The sequence below is a fragment of the Gallus gallus genome, chromosome 3 (assembly GCF_016699485.2).
Source record: "Gallus gallus isolate bGalGal1 chromosome 3, bGalGal1.mat.broiler.GRCg7b, whole genome shotgun sequence".
Lineage (NCBI taxonomy): Eukaryota > Metazoa > Chordata > Aves > Galliformes > Phasianidae > Gallus > Gallus gallus.
Window position 1 is genome coordinate 15,969,882 of NC_052534.1, and position 16,777 is coordinate 15,986,658.

General features: G+C 44.1%; 2 protein-coding genes across 2 annotated transcripts in view; one reads left to right on the forward strand and one right to left on the reverse strand.

Moving 5' to 3' along the window:
* LOC107052874 overlaps positions 1-16,777 on the reverse strand; it is a 105,536-nt gene that overhangs the window by 67,130 nt on the left and 21,629 nt on the right. The gene's annotated exons all lie outside the window — the stretch shown is intronic.
* Positions 4,459-16,777, forward strand: part of SLC8A1 (solute carrier family 8 member A1) — a 117,516-nt gene continuing 105,197 nt past the window's right edge. The window contains exon 1 of the mRNA NM_001398209.1: positions 4,459-4,787. The gene's annotated coding sequence lies outside the window, so the exon portion shown is untranslated. The remainder of the gene's footprint in view (positions 4,788-16,777) is intronic.

Here is a 16,777-nt window from a genome sequence, read left to right on the forward strand (position 1 = left end):
AACAACTTGGAAGCATCATCTCTTCTAGATCATCAGACCCTAAAACTGCATGCACTGTGTGCCTGGTTCCACAATCTGAGAATTTGAGTTGAACCTCATCATTCATTTTGGAGCTCACCCTTCTGAGTAGGAGTCTGAAATTCAACAATTGCAGGAAAAGCACGAAAACAACTGCAGGAAGCAATATTCACCACCCTATTCCTAACAGTGACCAAGCAGCACATAATTGGAAAAAGCACTGCAAAGCTATGATTGCACACTCAGTGAAGAGGAGGTTGAAGAGACACCAGAAAGCAGGCCACAAGTGTGTGAAGGGAGATGGAATAACAAGGAGCCATGTTCCTGGGAGATGATGCATGAGAGAGCAGCAGGGTGAAGCTGCAGCCTGGTACTTCAGGACAGACATAGGAGAAATTTCTGCCCCTGGATCCAGGTCACCAGGTTGGATGGGGACAATCTCCATCACTGAGTGTATTCTGGCTGAGCTCTGACCAAACTGCAGGGATAGGTGGTTGGACTGCAGATCCCCAGCCGTCCTTCCCACCAACACCGTCATGAATCCATAAAGCGTGACAAAAATGCCTTCCTTAACACTCGGCAAACTTTCCAGAGCCAGCAATTTTATCTCATTCTGAGTCACAGGGCAGATTTCTAGGTGAACAGTGTATCCTGAACCTCATCCGGTAATCAGAGATGGAAAGCTGAAGATAAACTGACTTATTCAAGATAGCATTATAGCAAAAAATCAGTGTATCAGAATTATTTTAAGCAGTGAGATTTTGTACTTTTCTTATTTCCAATTAAACAGAGCTTTTTTTTTTTTAGTCTTTAAGAAAGACAAAGGTCACCCTTAAATATTTTTAAAAGCTTTGTAAATGGATTAGCTGAGCACAGCGGGCATCATACTTTCGGTAAGTGCAGGATGATATAAGCCTCAGGGAACTTTTGAAGATAGTTCATTCAATAATTCATTCACTTCCCTCTAATACTGTGTTGAAGAAATGTTAAACACTGCCTCTGCTTTAATAAGTGAATGAAGGTTCCAAATGTAGATTCCTCACAGGATGAATTCAATTTGCCATCATCCTCAAAGTAATCCTCTGTAAGGCAGTATCAGGAAAAAAAAGCTCAGGAGCAAAGTCCCACGTGTGCACCCGCAGATAACTTATCACCAACGTAGCACTAGTCCTGTCTGAAATACAGATCCTGAGTTTGAAGTGCAGATACTACAGGTGGTGACTCAGTTTCATGTTTTGAATCAGGTTGAGACAATTTCCTGCATATGAGGAAAGACTTTCAAGGAACTTTCATCAAGATTTTATTCTGAGAATTGCTTGATTCTAAGCAGCATTTAAGAGAACAATGCTGGGTTTGAGAAAAGGAACTGCATTGTCCACTCATAGCTCTGGGAGACAGCATGGGATATACATAAGGGATGTAAAACATGTGGAAATCACCTGAAAACTAAGATAAGAAGTCGACACTGGTATTTAGTAGGTAAGTATTTCCAGAATAGCTCCAGAATGCCAGGATAAAAATCCACAGTGCTGCTTTGAGCCCTTTGAAGTGGCGGCAGTAAATAAATGAACCAGTCCAGAATATTCAATAATTTGGAAATCTTTTCTTCTTTACCAAGGACAAGATCCAGTTTTCAAGCAAATCAGTGAACATGCTCATTTTTACAGAGTGACTTGGAACCTGACTTTATTTGGGATTAACTGCTTTGAAGAAGTTGTGCTTTTGGTCATGTGCTGGAATTAAGGAGAGAAGCCACGTGGAAAAAAAGAAGCATCAGAAAAGGAGGAAACGGTGAGTGTGAAGTGTCTGAAGATGCAGCAGGAGGAAAAATGATTCCATGATGCTCAGAGGTTGCTGCCTGCTCATTTTGTGAGGGCTCAGTCATGGCTCAGCTTTCATTTACACTCCACAAGCATCTAAGCCCTCGCCCGCTCTTGAAAACATTACAGAGGACTGCTGACGTTCAGTACGTCCTGGCTTAAAATGAGCGGATGTATCTCAGTTGTTAGTCTGGTATAAATACATCCTTAGGCCTGGAAATCTCCCCAGCCAGACTGTGCCCTGTTCCCTAACTCCTTATGCTCTCCTGGGTCCAAGTGGGCTCTTAACCACATTCTGCTTAGCTTAGTGGAATGTAGATGGCCCGACACTGACTTCAGCGAACACTCACTGCTTTTAATCACTGGAGCACATCCTACATTTTATGGTCCCATGTGAGATTTTCAACAGTTGGTTGTATTTGAACGCAATAATCTTGCATTTCACCCCTTAAAAATGCATGCAAATGTGCTTTGAAGTGTGGTGAACTTCTATACCTGCTGATGATGTAAGCCCATTAATGTTGCACAGCAACAAAATGTAATGTGATATTGGTGGGAAGGCTCCAGCTCTGTTGTCAAACCATCAACGTCTGCCTCTGACATTGTGGAAAAACATCATAAAACAAGAGGTGCTACTTTCAGAGCAGCCCTCATATAAGAGGATGTCTACATGTTCATTTCTTCTCCTATGTAGGAAAGCCCAGAATTAATTTTCTCTTGAGACTAATTTTGATTTAGCTTCAACATCTCCATTACTGGTTGTAACTCTGCTGGCATACAGCAGGATAACATTGAAGAGACAAGATTACATGCATTGTGTGTTTAGATAGAAGTAGACTGTAGCTTGAGAACTTATTCAGGAACACTTGCAGAACTGTTGAGTAATCCAGGAATTCCTGGTTGGACTCCGTGCTTGAGACAGGGCAGATCAGAGCTCAAGCTCATGCCCTTGCCCAGTCACACTTCAAAAATCCAGTGATGACTGTTTACCTCTCTTCCTACTTTTCCCCTTTCTTCTGTTTGAATGTAACAGTTTTTCAGGTAATTCTTCACACTAATGCAGTGAGAGCAGCAGAACAGGAAATCAGAGGGTTCTTGCAATTTCCAGCCATCCTACTGACCCTGTTAAATATGCTGATTCATTTGTCATTAGTCACATACTTCCAAAGGCAGCTCTCATTTCTCAATTTCAAAGACTGTTTAAGATTATCAAAATGAATGTTAAGAAAAAGAAAAGCGTCCTATCCAGTGCTCAGCGAAGTAATGGCAATATTCCAATATAATTTAATATGTGTCAGGCTAGTTTCCAGCACCAGAAAGCCAATATGGGTTAAAGAAATTCCTTAATAAATATTTCAGTGCTGCAGATTTTTTATAGTGTAGTAAGGAAAGCTCCAGGATGCCTCAATGTTGGGCTGCTGCACATCACCCTGGTGGGAAGCCACCATTTTCCTAGTTCTGTGTCTGTCCTTTCTAACACCTGAACTCAAGAGAGGTGATGCAAGGGCAACAGATTCCAGCACAGCGTGTTTTCTGAGTGTGGCAGGCCGTCCATGAAAGTACCACCATTAAAGTAAAGCAAACGGCTAGAGCTGTACCAACAAAAGAATTGAGAGAATTAAGGCCGTGTTCTCCTGGCTCAGTCTCCAGTGACAAATCCCAAAGACACCATCTATGCTATTGGGGCTTTTCCTTTTATCTCATGGGGAAGAGTGAGATCTTTCTGGCCAGTCAGAGCAATGGACAAGTCTACAGCTCTCAGCACCCCCCAGACTTGCTGGAGTCAGACAGACCTGTTGGGAGTCCCATATCTGGTAACAGGGAAAGTTTTGGTTGTCCAGGTTGTATCGTTTTTTCCTGATGTTTGATTTGCTTGGAGATATTTAGAAGACCTCATTGTGGCCTTTCAGACTTAAAGGGAGATTATAAATAGGACGGAAATCAACTTTTTACACTGGTAGATAGTGATAGGACAAGGGGGAATGGTTTTGGACTAAAAGAGGGGAGATTTAAACTAGATGTGAGGAGGGAATTCTTTACTCAGAGGGCGGTGAGGCCCTGGCACCGCTGCCCAGAGAAGCCGTGGTGTCCCATCACTGGAGAGGCTCCAGGCCAGGCTGGATGGGGCCCTGGGCAACCTGAGCTGTGGGGGGCAGCCCTGCCAACGGCTGGGTGTTGGGGCTGAGTGGGCTTTAAGGTCCCTTCCAACCCAATCTATCCTGTGAGTCTATGAAAAGAAGTACTCCTATTTCACGAGTAATGCTTCCATCTTTATCAGTGCTGTTTCATGCTTGTGTTAAGTCCTAGAGCACTCCAAGTCCAAACATATCCAGACACACTGAGAAGATGGAAATCATGATATCTTCTTGCCTTGATTTGGATAAAAGTATCATAATACATACTAGCAAGAAAAATCTACTAAGGTTATTAAAGGGCATAGATCTGGGAAATACTGCAGCAAGCTCACTAAAGATATCTGCTTCTTGTTCAGAGACAGCAGCATGACAAAGCATCAGGTTAAATATAGTATTTGAGAGAGAAACATCTCATAGTGACAAGAGTAAGCAATCCATGCCAGCAAAATGCAGTCGTTAAACTGTGTGCGCGCATCGCCAGGGACAGGACGCAGCATCTCCAGTCTCTCCCAGAGCCTCTCAGCAGGCAGCACAAGGAAAAGGCTCCCTCTCTGAGCAAGTGCACGGTTTCTGTGTTCCGTGGCAAGGTGAGCCCCGAGATCCCTCCAGCAGAGGGGAGTGCAGCCTGTGCAGCAGGAGAAGGGGAGAGCTTGGCATCTGCACCATGTCTGGAACAAGATTCCATCTTGAACAAGTATCGGTGAAAAACACCATGTTCCTTCTCGAGTCTCTTGGAAAAGCAGGCTGAGGTCAGCAGGCTTTCAGAGAGGGAAATTTGGAAAGAAGCTGCTGCTAGATGAGATTATTGCTAAAGGTCAGTTAACTGCTTACAGATATTTGCAAAGAACTGGATGTGTGTTTCTGTTCTCATCTGCTTGTTTGTGGAGCCAAGCGAATGCTTGGAGAATGTGTCTGCAGACTCCTTTGCTAGGTCTGATGCATGGCTCACTCTAACTCCTCTCTTGCTTTCTGCAGAGCATCTGCTCCATACACTTCCAGCTGCACAAAACCGTTGCAAGAGTTTTTATCTCTGTCTCTATGATAGGTTCACATTTTCCTTTCACTAGTGCTGAGCATGTTTCAGAACTGCCCTCTGAAAAGATAATAGATAGCAACGTACATTTTTAACTTCCAACCTTGGGATGTAAGCAGGTAAGCATCTCAGACACAGCACAGCCTTTCCAGAGAGCAATAATCTGTGTCAGCGTGGCTGAGGTCACCGCTGCAAATTTTGCAGATCGAAAGCCAGGCAAAAATGAGAGAACCAGGCACAAATGCACACACTTGCACCATTTTCTTTGCCAGTCATTTCAAAAACTGATTTTCAAAATTCATTTGCTTTAATATTGAGCTGTATTGTCTTATTATTACTCTTTCAAGATCACATTTATCCGTATCAATCACCATAACTGCCACACCGTAAAGAAACTCTATTAGAGTTACAGCTGCCTAGATTTCACAATTCACTGCTAGAAAGAGTCTTTAACAAAGTGTAAGAGTCTCCTAAAATCCAAATGTGTTTAGGAGAAAGTGTCTTTATCCTTGGGTTCATTTCCTTTGGAAACTTGAAAGGGAACCTGAAGAAACTTTCCCTCCTTCAGGCTCTTTTTTAAACTGTGCCATGAGAGGCTCAAGTTGGATATTAGGAACAATTTCTTCTCTAGAAGAGCGGTGAGGCAGGGGCACAGGCTGCCCAGGGAGGTGATGGAGTCACTGTCCCTGGAGGTATTCAAGAGCTGTGGAGATGTGGCACTGAGGGACGTGGTTACTGGGCAGTATTGGTGGTGGGTGGGCAGTTGGACGTGATGATCTTAGAGGTCTTTTCCAACTTTAATGATGTACAATTGTACAACCTTATTCTGTATCCAGCACCATGTCTCAGGCCTGCCTTGTCCATCTTCCTCACCTGGGCTCAGCTCGGCCCTTTGCAAGGCTCCACACAGGCTTTCTGATTTAGTAAACCAGGTCGTTCCCAAGGGAATGCAGTGTCAGCAGATTTGCACACCAGCTGCTGTACCTTTGGTTTCATTTTGCTCTGGATGAGCTGGCATCTGATCCAGTGCACAAACATGTTTGCCAGACTTGTTCACTGGTGAGGGTAAGAGGAATTGACAGCTCTCACAAGAGAGAAATCACATCAGGAATTTCACATCAGGAAAGCAAGAATGCTATTAATATGGAAAAGGTAGTAACAGTAATAAGCCATATGGAAGAGCTACCAGAGAGAAATCAGGGTCCATCAGCAGAAAAGCAGAAGCAGCACACTTTGTTCCTCCCTCTCCAGACGCAGGCATTGATAATAAATTATTGCACCACAAAGAGTTATGTGGCTATTCCAAAAGTGTTTAACCTTCCTTAAATTCAGAGCAAATTTTAAGTTGTATTTCGAACACAGCTTATGGACTGGGATGCTATGACTCTTGGAGTCAGTCCCAGCTCAAGTAATACTAAAAAAGTCCCCAGAAATGCATTTGCAAGTCTGCCCATTATACAGCTGCCAGCTTGTGTGTGCACAAGGTGGGTTTTGTTGTGGGTTCAATTATTTCCCTTTTTTAATAAAATGTTTACCTTGTCCATAGGATATCTGTTTTCTTCAGACCAGATAGATTAAGGTCTCTCCTCTAGTTTAAAATTCAGCATTCTGCATCATATGCTGCTTTGGATGCTGCTTACCACATGATACAAAGCCCCTGTTGCAGGCAGATGCTCTCATTCCCCCAGCCCTAGGCAAGTAGCCTGGAGAAAATGAGGTGAGATTCCTGAAGCCACCAGCAGACAGGGACAGCCCTCCCCAAGGAAGCTTTGGGCAACCTGATTTCAACCACTGCTATCCACAAGATTAAAAGGGCCATTGTTTTCTTCCAAGGTACACAAGTTCTCACCTTTTGAAAGCCCTCCCCCAAACGTGGCTTCTCACGGGGACCAGCTATGAGACACATGGAATCACAGAATCATTAAGATTGGAAAAGACCTTTAAGATCATCTAGTCCAACCATCAATCCATCACCACCCTGCCCACTAACCCACGTCAAACCTTACCTTGGGACGAAGAACAGTGTGCTGAGCATATCCTGCCAGAGTCCTCCTTCAGCCTTGCTTTTGAAGCAGCTGGTGCTGGATGCTGACAAGAGGCATACCAAGATACAACAACCGCTTTGTGGTTCATTTGTGAGCCTGTCAGCCAGTGACATCCTTCTTCCAATTTCCTCTCTCAGCAGCCATATAATTCATCTGGTCTGTGTGCACACTCTTGGCTCGTCTGCCATCAACCAACAGAGCAGGGACAGTTTGGAGGACATCTGCTCTGAACACATTGGCCTGATGCTGAATGATGGAACTAGTTTGTACTGACGAGGACTGACTCTTAAATCTTCCCAGGTTGAAGACTAGCAGAAATACAAGAGGCAAAATTGTCCATGTCAAGCAAAGGGATAAGATAACTAAGTGTTTTTACTCCTTTGCACCAAATTGGCAGCGAGTAAATACTCACCAGGTTTTCTCTACAAGCGAAGCACTTCATAAAGCAGATCAAAGCCCTTCCTGAATCTCAACAATAGTACGGCTCATTTCTGAGTAACACATCCCATGGAGAGGTCTCCTTGCAGGCACAGCACCAGCCAAAACAGGATTAGCAAGTGGTGGAAATAAGCAGAAATTTTCACACTTCTGAAAGCAATAGCTGCTAGAGTAACTCACAACGTGCAAAGTGTCTTCACTCAGAAGATTCCTAAGCTCAGAAAAAAAAAGGCTTGCAGTGGAATCCCACACTGCCAAAATGCCACCGCTTTTAAGGACAGCCTTTGAACCTGTTAAATCGCATTTCACATTCTTGTTCCAACTCATTCAGGGGCGCATGGAAAGAAAGCTGACTGCAAGATGCCTTGAGCTTGGTCTCCTGAGATTATATAGAACGAAATAGACTTTATTGACTCAAATACACTGCAAATATCTCACTGCCGTCTGTCCTTGTACACTATTGTCATTATCCTTTTCAGGAACTACAGTGGAGATTCCAACCAAAAGGAGGGTCCCAACAGGTCTGTTTGTGTGGTACCATATGACACAGCTCTGAACAGCTTGAATCTCAATAGCAGAAAGGAAAATGCACAGGGAGAAAAGCTCTTTTTTCATAGGTATACAGACCAGACAGAATCATTATAGATCTGCCTGCATTTTGCATCGTCACATGCTGTGATGATTCTAGGGGAGATATCAAACAAACACCTCTTTCTCACAATATTTGCCTGCTATCTTAGGCACAGTGATGGCCATGGTGGCTATTACCATGTTAAATAACCTTTGATAGATCAACCGTTTATGAGATTTATAATTTAATGATTGATTGAATGACTGATTTATTGAAGCATCTTCTGAAAGGGAGCTCTGCAGCTTCATTATGCAATGCATGAGAAAGGATCTTTCCTTTGGAATGTTGTGACATATTTTTTTTAATGTTTGAACATTTTTGAGTCATAAGAAGTGTTTGTTAATGTACAGGAGTATTTGTTAATGTACAGGAGTTAAAAGAAGAGGCTCAGGAGAGACCTTATCACTCTCTATCTATAACTCCCTGAAAGGAGGTTGTGATGAGGTGGGGGTCAGCCTCTTCTCCCAGCTAACAGTGATAGGATGAGAGGGAATGGCCTCAAGTTGTGCCAGGCGAGGTTCAGGTTGGATATTAGCAAAAATTTCTTCCTAGAAAGAGCAGTGAGGCACTGGCACAGGCTGCCGAGGGAGGTGGTGGAGTCTCTGGAGGTGTTCAAGAAAAGGGTAGATGTGGCTCTGAGGGACCTCTGTGGGACTGAGGGTTAGTGGGGAATATTGGTGCTAGGTAGATGGTTGGGCACGATGATCTTAGAGATCTTTCCCAATCTTAATGACTCTATGAATTATTCCAGTACTTTTAGCTGTTTTATTCCCAGTCATATCTGAACACTACTTAGAAGAGCATTTGCCCAAACTTATGCTCCCAGATCACAGTAATTTAGAGACCAACAGCATACATGCAGACTGAATTATGCTCTTCCCCCCCCCCCCCCCCCCCCCCCCCCCCAAGCACAGACATTATTTTGCACTTAAATAGTGGAATTGATGTGCAGGACTCCTCTGCAGCTCCTGAATCGGTTTGGTCTGTCCAGAACAGGTCTGTATCAGCAACAGCAATTTTGGCCACCTTCTCCATCATTTTCAAAGACATGCAGTAGCTTCCATAGTCAATATCTTCCCACGGCAAAAGTAAGCAATCTTCCACCTTTCAAAACATTTATTGTAATACAAAGGGTTTTTATTCTAGCTTCATCACAACTCTACTTCTTATCCTCATGCCCCCACTAATTCTGTTCATTATTATGATTTCTGGCAACGTGCCCATTAGATCTCATCCTCTGCTACACCCAGCAAGTTTGCAGAACATTTCTGAGCCAAACTGAAGACTCTGGAATCTTAAGAGTTCATCAGCCCAGGTGTAACTCCATCTAATTTTTCTCCCTCTTTATCAGAGATGCAGTTTGAACAAACAGCCAAACATGGTGATTTTTTCAGAACATTGCTCAAATTACTGATGTCTTTATTCCAATTCCTTCTTAGATAGGAAGGAATTATCTGATTAGTTTCATTAAAATCTGATTAGTTTCATCAACAAAAGCTTCTGTCCTTTAGCATCTGTCCTTGCTCACATCCACAGATGTGGGAAAATGAAAAAAAAAAGAAAAAGAAAAAGAAAAAGAAAAAGAAAAATCCCAATAATTCAAAGCTCTTAATTAAGGGAAGAAAAAAGCATACAGTAAAAGTTAAAAAGGGAAGAGCAAAAGAAATGGCTGAACTGGGAAACATATGTTCATTCTGAGGAGACGCTCAGGCTGATGCCAACAGCACACCAACTGCTCCCATGCTTGTCGCAGCACCATTTGACTCAGTTCCAGGCAGATAGGAAGCTTTAGCAGGATCACAGTGCAGTTCAGCTCTGCAAATGGAGTTGAAATTATTGAGAATCTGTCATTGCTTCCAGATAAACTTGAAGAACAGATATAAAATCTCTTGGATGTTTTAAAACCAGAATCCTTACACTTCTGGCAACCTTAAGAGTTTAGGCCACTAAGAATAGCTATATGAGTTTGAAATTATAAGTTTAATCCAGAAAACCTATGTATACTTAAAGCTAAGGCTAGAATTTAGCTAAAAGCATGACTCTGTTGCAAAAACTGTAGGGTTTTATACGTATATCTTTGATTATCTTGCTAAACCTATCTCTGAAGAGATCACATCTTCTCATCTGAACTGGCAAGGATAATGCTGTGGAAAAAAAACACTATCTATGCGGTTGCTCAGCTTTCCAGTAGGACAAACTAATGGTCACAAACACGCTGGACACCACTTGTGTTTATTTGGTACCTCTAAAACAATCTGCCTACGTGGCACTGAATAAGGAGGTCTCCTTAGGAGGTGACTGATAGCTGTCAGAAATGTGCTGTGCTTTGCATACGTGGTCAAACTCATCACCAAAGCCCCCAGTTGACTAGAATCACCACAGGTACCTTCCCAGCAGCACAGCCAGGTGACAACCAGGACCAACGCTGCATGCTACGCAGCAGGGCAGCCAACAACTCCAGCTGACAGAGCACCAAGAATTAAAAGGCGCCCACTGAAACCTTCAAAAAGATGGCTTTATAATGACTGAAGTTATCTAAAAGCCAGCTGCTCCAGCTTTTCTAGCAGGCCTTAATATGTCACTACACTCAATAAACCATAAAAACTAATTCTTTCAACTTTCATTCTTTGGCATCCATCCATGCATCCTCAGCTGCTTGTGCTATTTTATCTCAACTAAGGAGGCTGTGGCACAGCAGAACTGTTAACCGAGGATAATTGTGGGTAGTGGACAGGCAGGGAGGCAAATATAAAAACTGCAATGGCTTTGGCAGCACAGGGCAGGGATGTGAGCAACGGTGCTGGCTCAGCCAGCCAGATTTTCCAGGCTACAAGTGATCACAGGATTTCACAGGTTGTAAGGGACCTACAGCAATCACTGAGCCCAACCCACGGCTCCACACAGTACAACCTCAAATCAAACCCTATGTTTGAGAGCAATGTCCAAACACCTCTTGAGCTCCAGCAGCTTGGGGCCATGCCCACTGCCCCAGAGAGCCTGTTTCATCCTTTGCTGGAGGAGCAGCCCAAAGAAAGCACCTGCTTTCTGGCTGTTATTTTCTCTTGGCTCTCCTTATATAGCTGTCTTGCCAGATTTTACCCTTTTTCCCCTCTGCTCCTCAGTTCTGGCAACACCATCCCCACAACGCTTCTCGCTGTTTATCTTCCTTTTTCACCTCTCACCTGACTCTCCCACCCTAGCAGCTGTACCACCCATGTCCTTGCCATCTTTTTTTCTCAACAGAAACATCAAAACCACAAGAAGTTAATGTGTCACAGGCCTGCAGAACTGCCGGCTGTATTTCACTGTGTCCTTTCCTTCCTGCTGCGGGATTCCCAGTTCCAATATAATTCAGTATGAACTGCACAGCAGTGGGCAGAATTAGTCAGAGTGCACAAGCACTTGTCTTAGCACTGCATGTCAGACTTCATGAGTGCTATCTGGAAGCAGCCACACGCCTGACCGCTCCGCAACAGCCGACCCCGGCACCCCAGTAACAGCTGCCTAATACAGCATTTAGTGTTAAATGGCGTCAAAGAGCAACAATTTGAATAAGGCCTACTGCGAGCCACAGGGGCTATGCAATCTTCAGCAACTCCAAGTGGACTTTGATCAGACGCTTTACGGTGTTACAACCCTCCACAAGAGAAGTGAAAAAAAAACTCTGGGGACAGGCAAAAATCCTGCTCTGAGACCAGTAATAATCACAGAAACACAGAATAGTTGAGACTATTCTCAACTAAAGCCCAGGCTGTCCCACTTAACGGTCAGAAAAGGCACAGGGGATTTTTAATTTCCATCTTTCCAAGCTGTTATTTCAGTGAATAACCTGGCTAAGAAGGTGCACCAGCTTTTTTGTGCTGTTGTGCAGACCTCAGCAGGGCTCAAAGATCCATCGTTGAATTGCCTAAACTTAGCAGTAAGACCACTCATAATGTCAGCAAGCCTGGGAAAAGGAAGAGCCACTTCTACACTTTTATGCTTTCTTGGAAACGTCTGCCTTCCCCACACATCATCTCCTGGGGATGATGCCAGGATGAGAATAGGCATCCCTGTGCAAGGCTGGAGTCGTGGTCTGGGGCTGTACCACACTGTTTCCCATGCCACTCATTTGAACTCATGCTTGATGTAATATTTTTCATGTGTTTGTAAGCCTGTCACCACCAGCTCATTCCAGCCACAGCTTATACACATCTCCTTGGAGAGAATGAGGACTTCCATGCTCTTTTGCCAATGTTAACCAATTTTCCCTGCCATGGGAGGAAGGGAAGGGAAAACAGTGCCTCTGGCTGCCCTCTGCACTCTCCCTCCCAAAATACAGCATCTGAAGTCCCCCTCGGGCGGAGGCTCAGCACGGAAAGTTTTAGCTCTGTAGGTGATTGTCTCAGAAATTTACAGGGAAATGAAAACAAAAGGCATTGACTGGAAAGTGGTTTATGACCTCAGTGCCAGTAAATACTGCTGAAGCCCAGAGCAGGGATCACTTGTCACAGGTTGAAAGCAATCTTTCTTACACCACTCACAAAGATTAATCAAAGACCTAGGAAAAGTCTGATTTATAGATTATGTATTCCTAACAAGCATGTTTTTATTATTATACATCAGAAAACTTCCATTCAGATGACACATAGCAAAACTAGAGGTGTCAGATATTTATTTTTGCAGTCACTAGTTGTAATGTTATTAAACTATTCAAAGACTGCCTTCAAGAATAGGAAAAAAATCCAAATTGGTTAAAACGAATGAATTCATTTATTCATCCGGAGTACTGCTCCAGGCCCCAGCAAAAGAAAGACATGGAAGCTGTTGGAGCAGGTCCAGAGAAGGATCATGAAGATGCTCAGAGGGCTGGAGCATCTCTGCTATCTAGAAAGGTAGAAGGAGTTGGGTGTCTTCAGCCTGGAGAAGAGAAAGCTCTGGAGAGACCTCATTGGGGCTTTCTTGTACTTAAGAGGAGCTTACCAGCAAGAGGGGGAGTGAGTTTTTACATGGGCAGATAGTGACAGGACAAGGGGGATGGTTTTGAACTAAAAGAGGGGAGCTTTAAATTAGATGCCAGGGGGAAATTTTTCACTCATGAAGTAGTGAGGCACTGGCACTGCTGCCCAGAGAAGCTGTGGATGCTTCATCCCTGAAGATGCTCAAGGTCAAACTAGCAGAAAAAACACAGTGCACAAGATTAGGGTGTCTGTCACTGGAGTACATCTGGAGACAGCTCATTCCAATGATAGAAATACCTGTCTCTGTGCCTCTGCCCTGGGCCCACCTCAAGCAATAGATTTTAGTTCCATAAAAGAATATATATCGAATTTGTGGTCTTGAAAATATAAAGAATTACATCAAAACTGAGGTAGGAAAGGGGTTGTGTTCCAGCTTGGGTGAGGTCGCTCCAGGCTGCATCCATATAAGATTTGAGTCATTCCAAGGATGGAGGTACTACAATCACTACATTTCTCTGTTCCCATTGAGGAATCACCCCTAAGGGGAAAAAAGACTTCCTAGCATAACTTCTTACTTTCCTCTGACTGACTGCAGCATCCCCTTTTTTATGCCTTGAGGAAAGAATGGGGATGTTGGGGTCACTTGTTGGCATGGTGAAGGCTGGTGCTGAGCCTCCTTCCATGATGAGGATCTTTGGGTATTAGTACTGATTAGCAGTATTGCGAAGATGGCAGCTGCCTATGAGGGCTGAGATGCTGTCTCTCGAGCATCATCTCCCCACTCACAAACACATGGTTGATTGTGGGTGCAGGTGGTTCACTTCTTGACCTAGGGCCAGGCAGCTCATTCAGTTCTGAGGGCCCAGAAGCCACCATTTCATCATCTCACCTTAAGAGCAGTGGCTAGGGCATGCCCAGCCAGTACACAAAGAAACAACAGGCAAAATCGGCTCCCTCCTTCCCCCTCCTGCCCTTCAACTAGGAGTGGATAAAGCATTTTGAGCAGATATTCTTGAGAAAGGGGGAAAAAAAAAGAAACTAAACCGTTGATCAGACATGCTGTGTGGAACTTCTGCCCTTGCAGCCTGAGGCTTGGCTTTAGACTTCTGGGAGCATGCAGGAAATTATTCATGATTATCTAGTGATGATACTAAGTGTATATTGCTCCATCCTGCACTGTATGAACTGTATTAACAATATTAATTGGCAATGCGTGAACTATAAGCAGTAGTATCCAAAAGTAAGAAATTCTGTTTTATCCCCTGTTTTCCTCACACAACTGGTGAAGTGGGAAGGCTCTCATGGAAGCTGAAGCAATTCTCACTTGCCCTGAGGTGGGACAGGAAAGCAGAGGCTCAGGGTGCCCTCGAGCTGTGCACTTGCAGCTTTATGGCCCAGGTATTTGTGCCAGGAGCTATGTAATGCTTTTCAGGGAGCAGCAGTATACTTAGGCTTTGCACTTCACTTTTATAGGCCGTGAGATATTTCCAGAATGCTTCACCTTTGTCAGGCTTATCAACAAATAGTTCTCTTCCCCTAATATCTATCCACATTCACACACAAATTACCTAATCCCAGCTACGCTAGCAGTTATTTTACGTCCTTGCATCACTCTCTGGATTGGAGATCTTTGCAGCCTCAGAAAGGAAAATCTTAAGCGGGGATTTCTGTTTTGCCACTTGCCTTCAAGCTCATGCATCATCTCATCATGTTTAAACACACACTAGAATTCACCAGCAGGCCATATTTGGGACATATTTTTGGGCTGAGGTAAATGGTAGAAATGTTTAATCTTTTCAACATGCAGCAGGGTCTGGGATGAAGAACTTCCAGCACCAACATGGGGCCAGGATTTCTGGCCTCTGGGAGCCAATACTGTTACGAGTCAGCATATAACCAACAATGCTACGAGTGTGCCAGCTGATAGGGCAGGAGAGAGAATCATAGAATCATAGAATCATAAAGGTTGGAAGAGACTCTAAGATCACTGTGTCCAACCGTTGATCCATCCCCACCATGCTCACTAATCATGTCCCTCAGTGCCACATCTACCCTTTTCTTGAACACCTCCTAATATCCAACCTGAACCTCCCCCTGTACAACTTGAGGCCATTTCTTCTGCTCCTATTGCTGTTACCTGGGAGAAGAGGCCAATCTCCACCTCACCACAGCCTCCTTTCAGGCTGAATGTTGAGAGTGATAAGATATCCCTGAGCCTTCTCTTCTCTAGACTGAACCATCCCAGTTTCCTCAGCCAACTGACACACAGGGAAAATGTGAGTTGTAAGAACATCTTTGTGGGGTTTCTCCAGAGATGCCACACCCTCCTACAAGGATCATGCCTGGTGTCGTCAAGATAGCATGGATCAGTGGGTAACACCGGCTATAGATAAAAATACTTTTTCCCAGCGAAAGCAATTTTGCTGGATTTAGACTCTTTAATTTTAGCAATACTCATCAGTGTCTCTTCATTCTGATTACAATGTTCATTTCTGAAAGCACTGTTTCCACAGTGCTGATTAATGTTATCAGACCAACAAGCTGATGAACAGAAACGAAAACACTCGGGAGAAAGGTTGTCAGAATCCCGTCATCCAGACAAGACTACAGAAGCAGGGGAGCCACACTCCTCCTCCCACAGCGTGGAAAACTCCTTTGGTAATCCTAGAGGGGTAAGAGATTCCCAGGACATTTGCTGAGGCAGGGACATTTGGGCAGCTCTGGGTGACCCTGCTGGAGCAGGGGTTGATGCAGATAGCACCCAAAGATGCTTTTCCCAGTTTTATCACAGTTCTGTGATAAAACTGTGGACTTTTTGCACCTATTCCAGGTATCTGTGGAGCAACGTGTTGGTTTCCATAGGAAACTGTCAGCATCACCACGGAGAAATAATTTCCCTGCGCTGCCCTTATGTGTTGACTGCAGAACTGGCAAAGACCTGAGGCTCAAAGCGGTTAGAGCAAAAACGAAAGTATAGTGACTCTACATTTTGATGGCATGTTTAGAGATCTCCCTTGGCAGTCAGGATGGGAAGACTGGAAATAAAGGGGCTGCCCGATGCAGAACATTCCCTCACTGGTAACCACGTATTTGTGCTTGTGCTGCAGTACAGAGGTTTCTTGCCTTCCTTCGCACAGTGCATCCGAGGCATAGTGTTAAATAAAGCGCCTCATTTTAACATTGCATGAGTTGTGCCCTTGCCTCCATGCCCTCCACTTTAGGCAGATATGATGTATATGGGAGATGGGACTGCCGCGGGGAACTCTCTACAGACTCATATGGCATTTGTCAAGTGAATGACAGTGCTATCAGCACTGGGACTGATCCTTACCAGGTGTAAACTGTTGGAGCCGCTTACACCAAGACGTTTCCAGGAAAACAAATAAATCAAGCAAGAATGGCAGCAGGGTGGGTTTTTTCTTTTTTCTTGGCAACCAGCAGTTTATTTTTTTCCAGCTGTGGTTTTCTAGTTCTAGATGACAACTCAAATATTTTCACTGAAAACAAAATTTTCAGGGAAACCCTCCATCTCTTTTACTTTGTTTCCAAAAGCAAAACTTTCCTTCAACAACACCACAACCAGCCTAAAGACGCTTCTGGATCCTCAAGTTGCACCAGGGGAGGTTCAGGTTGGACTCAAGAAAGAATTTCTTCTCAGAAAGAGTGGTGATGCATTGGAACAGGCTGCCCAGGGAGGTGGTGGAGTCACCATCTCTG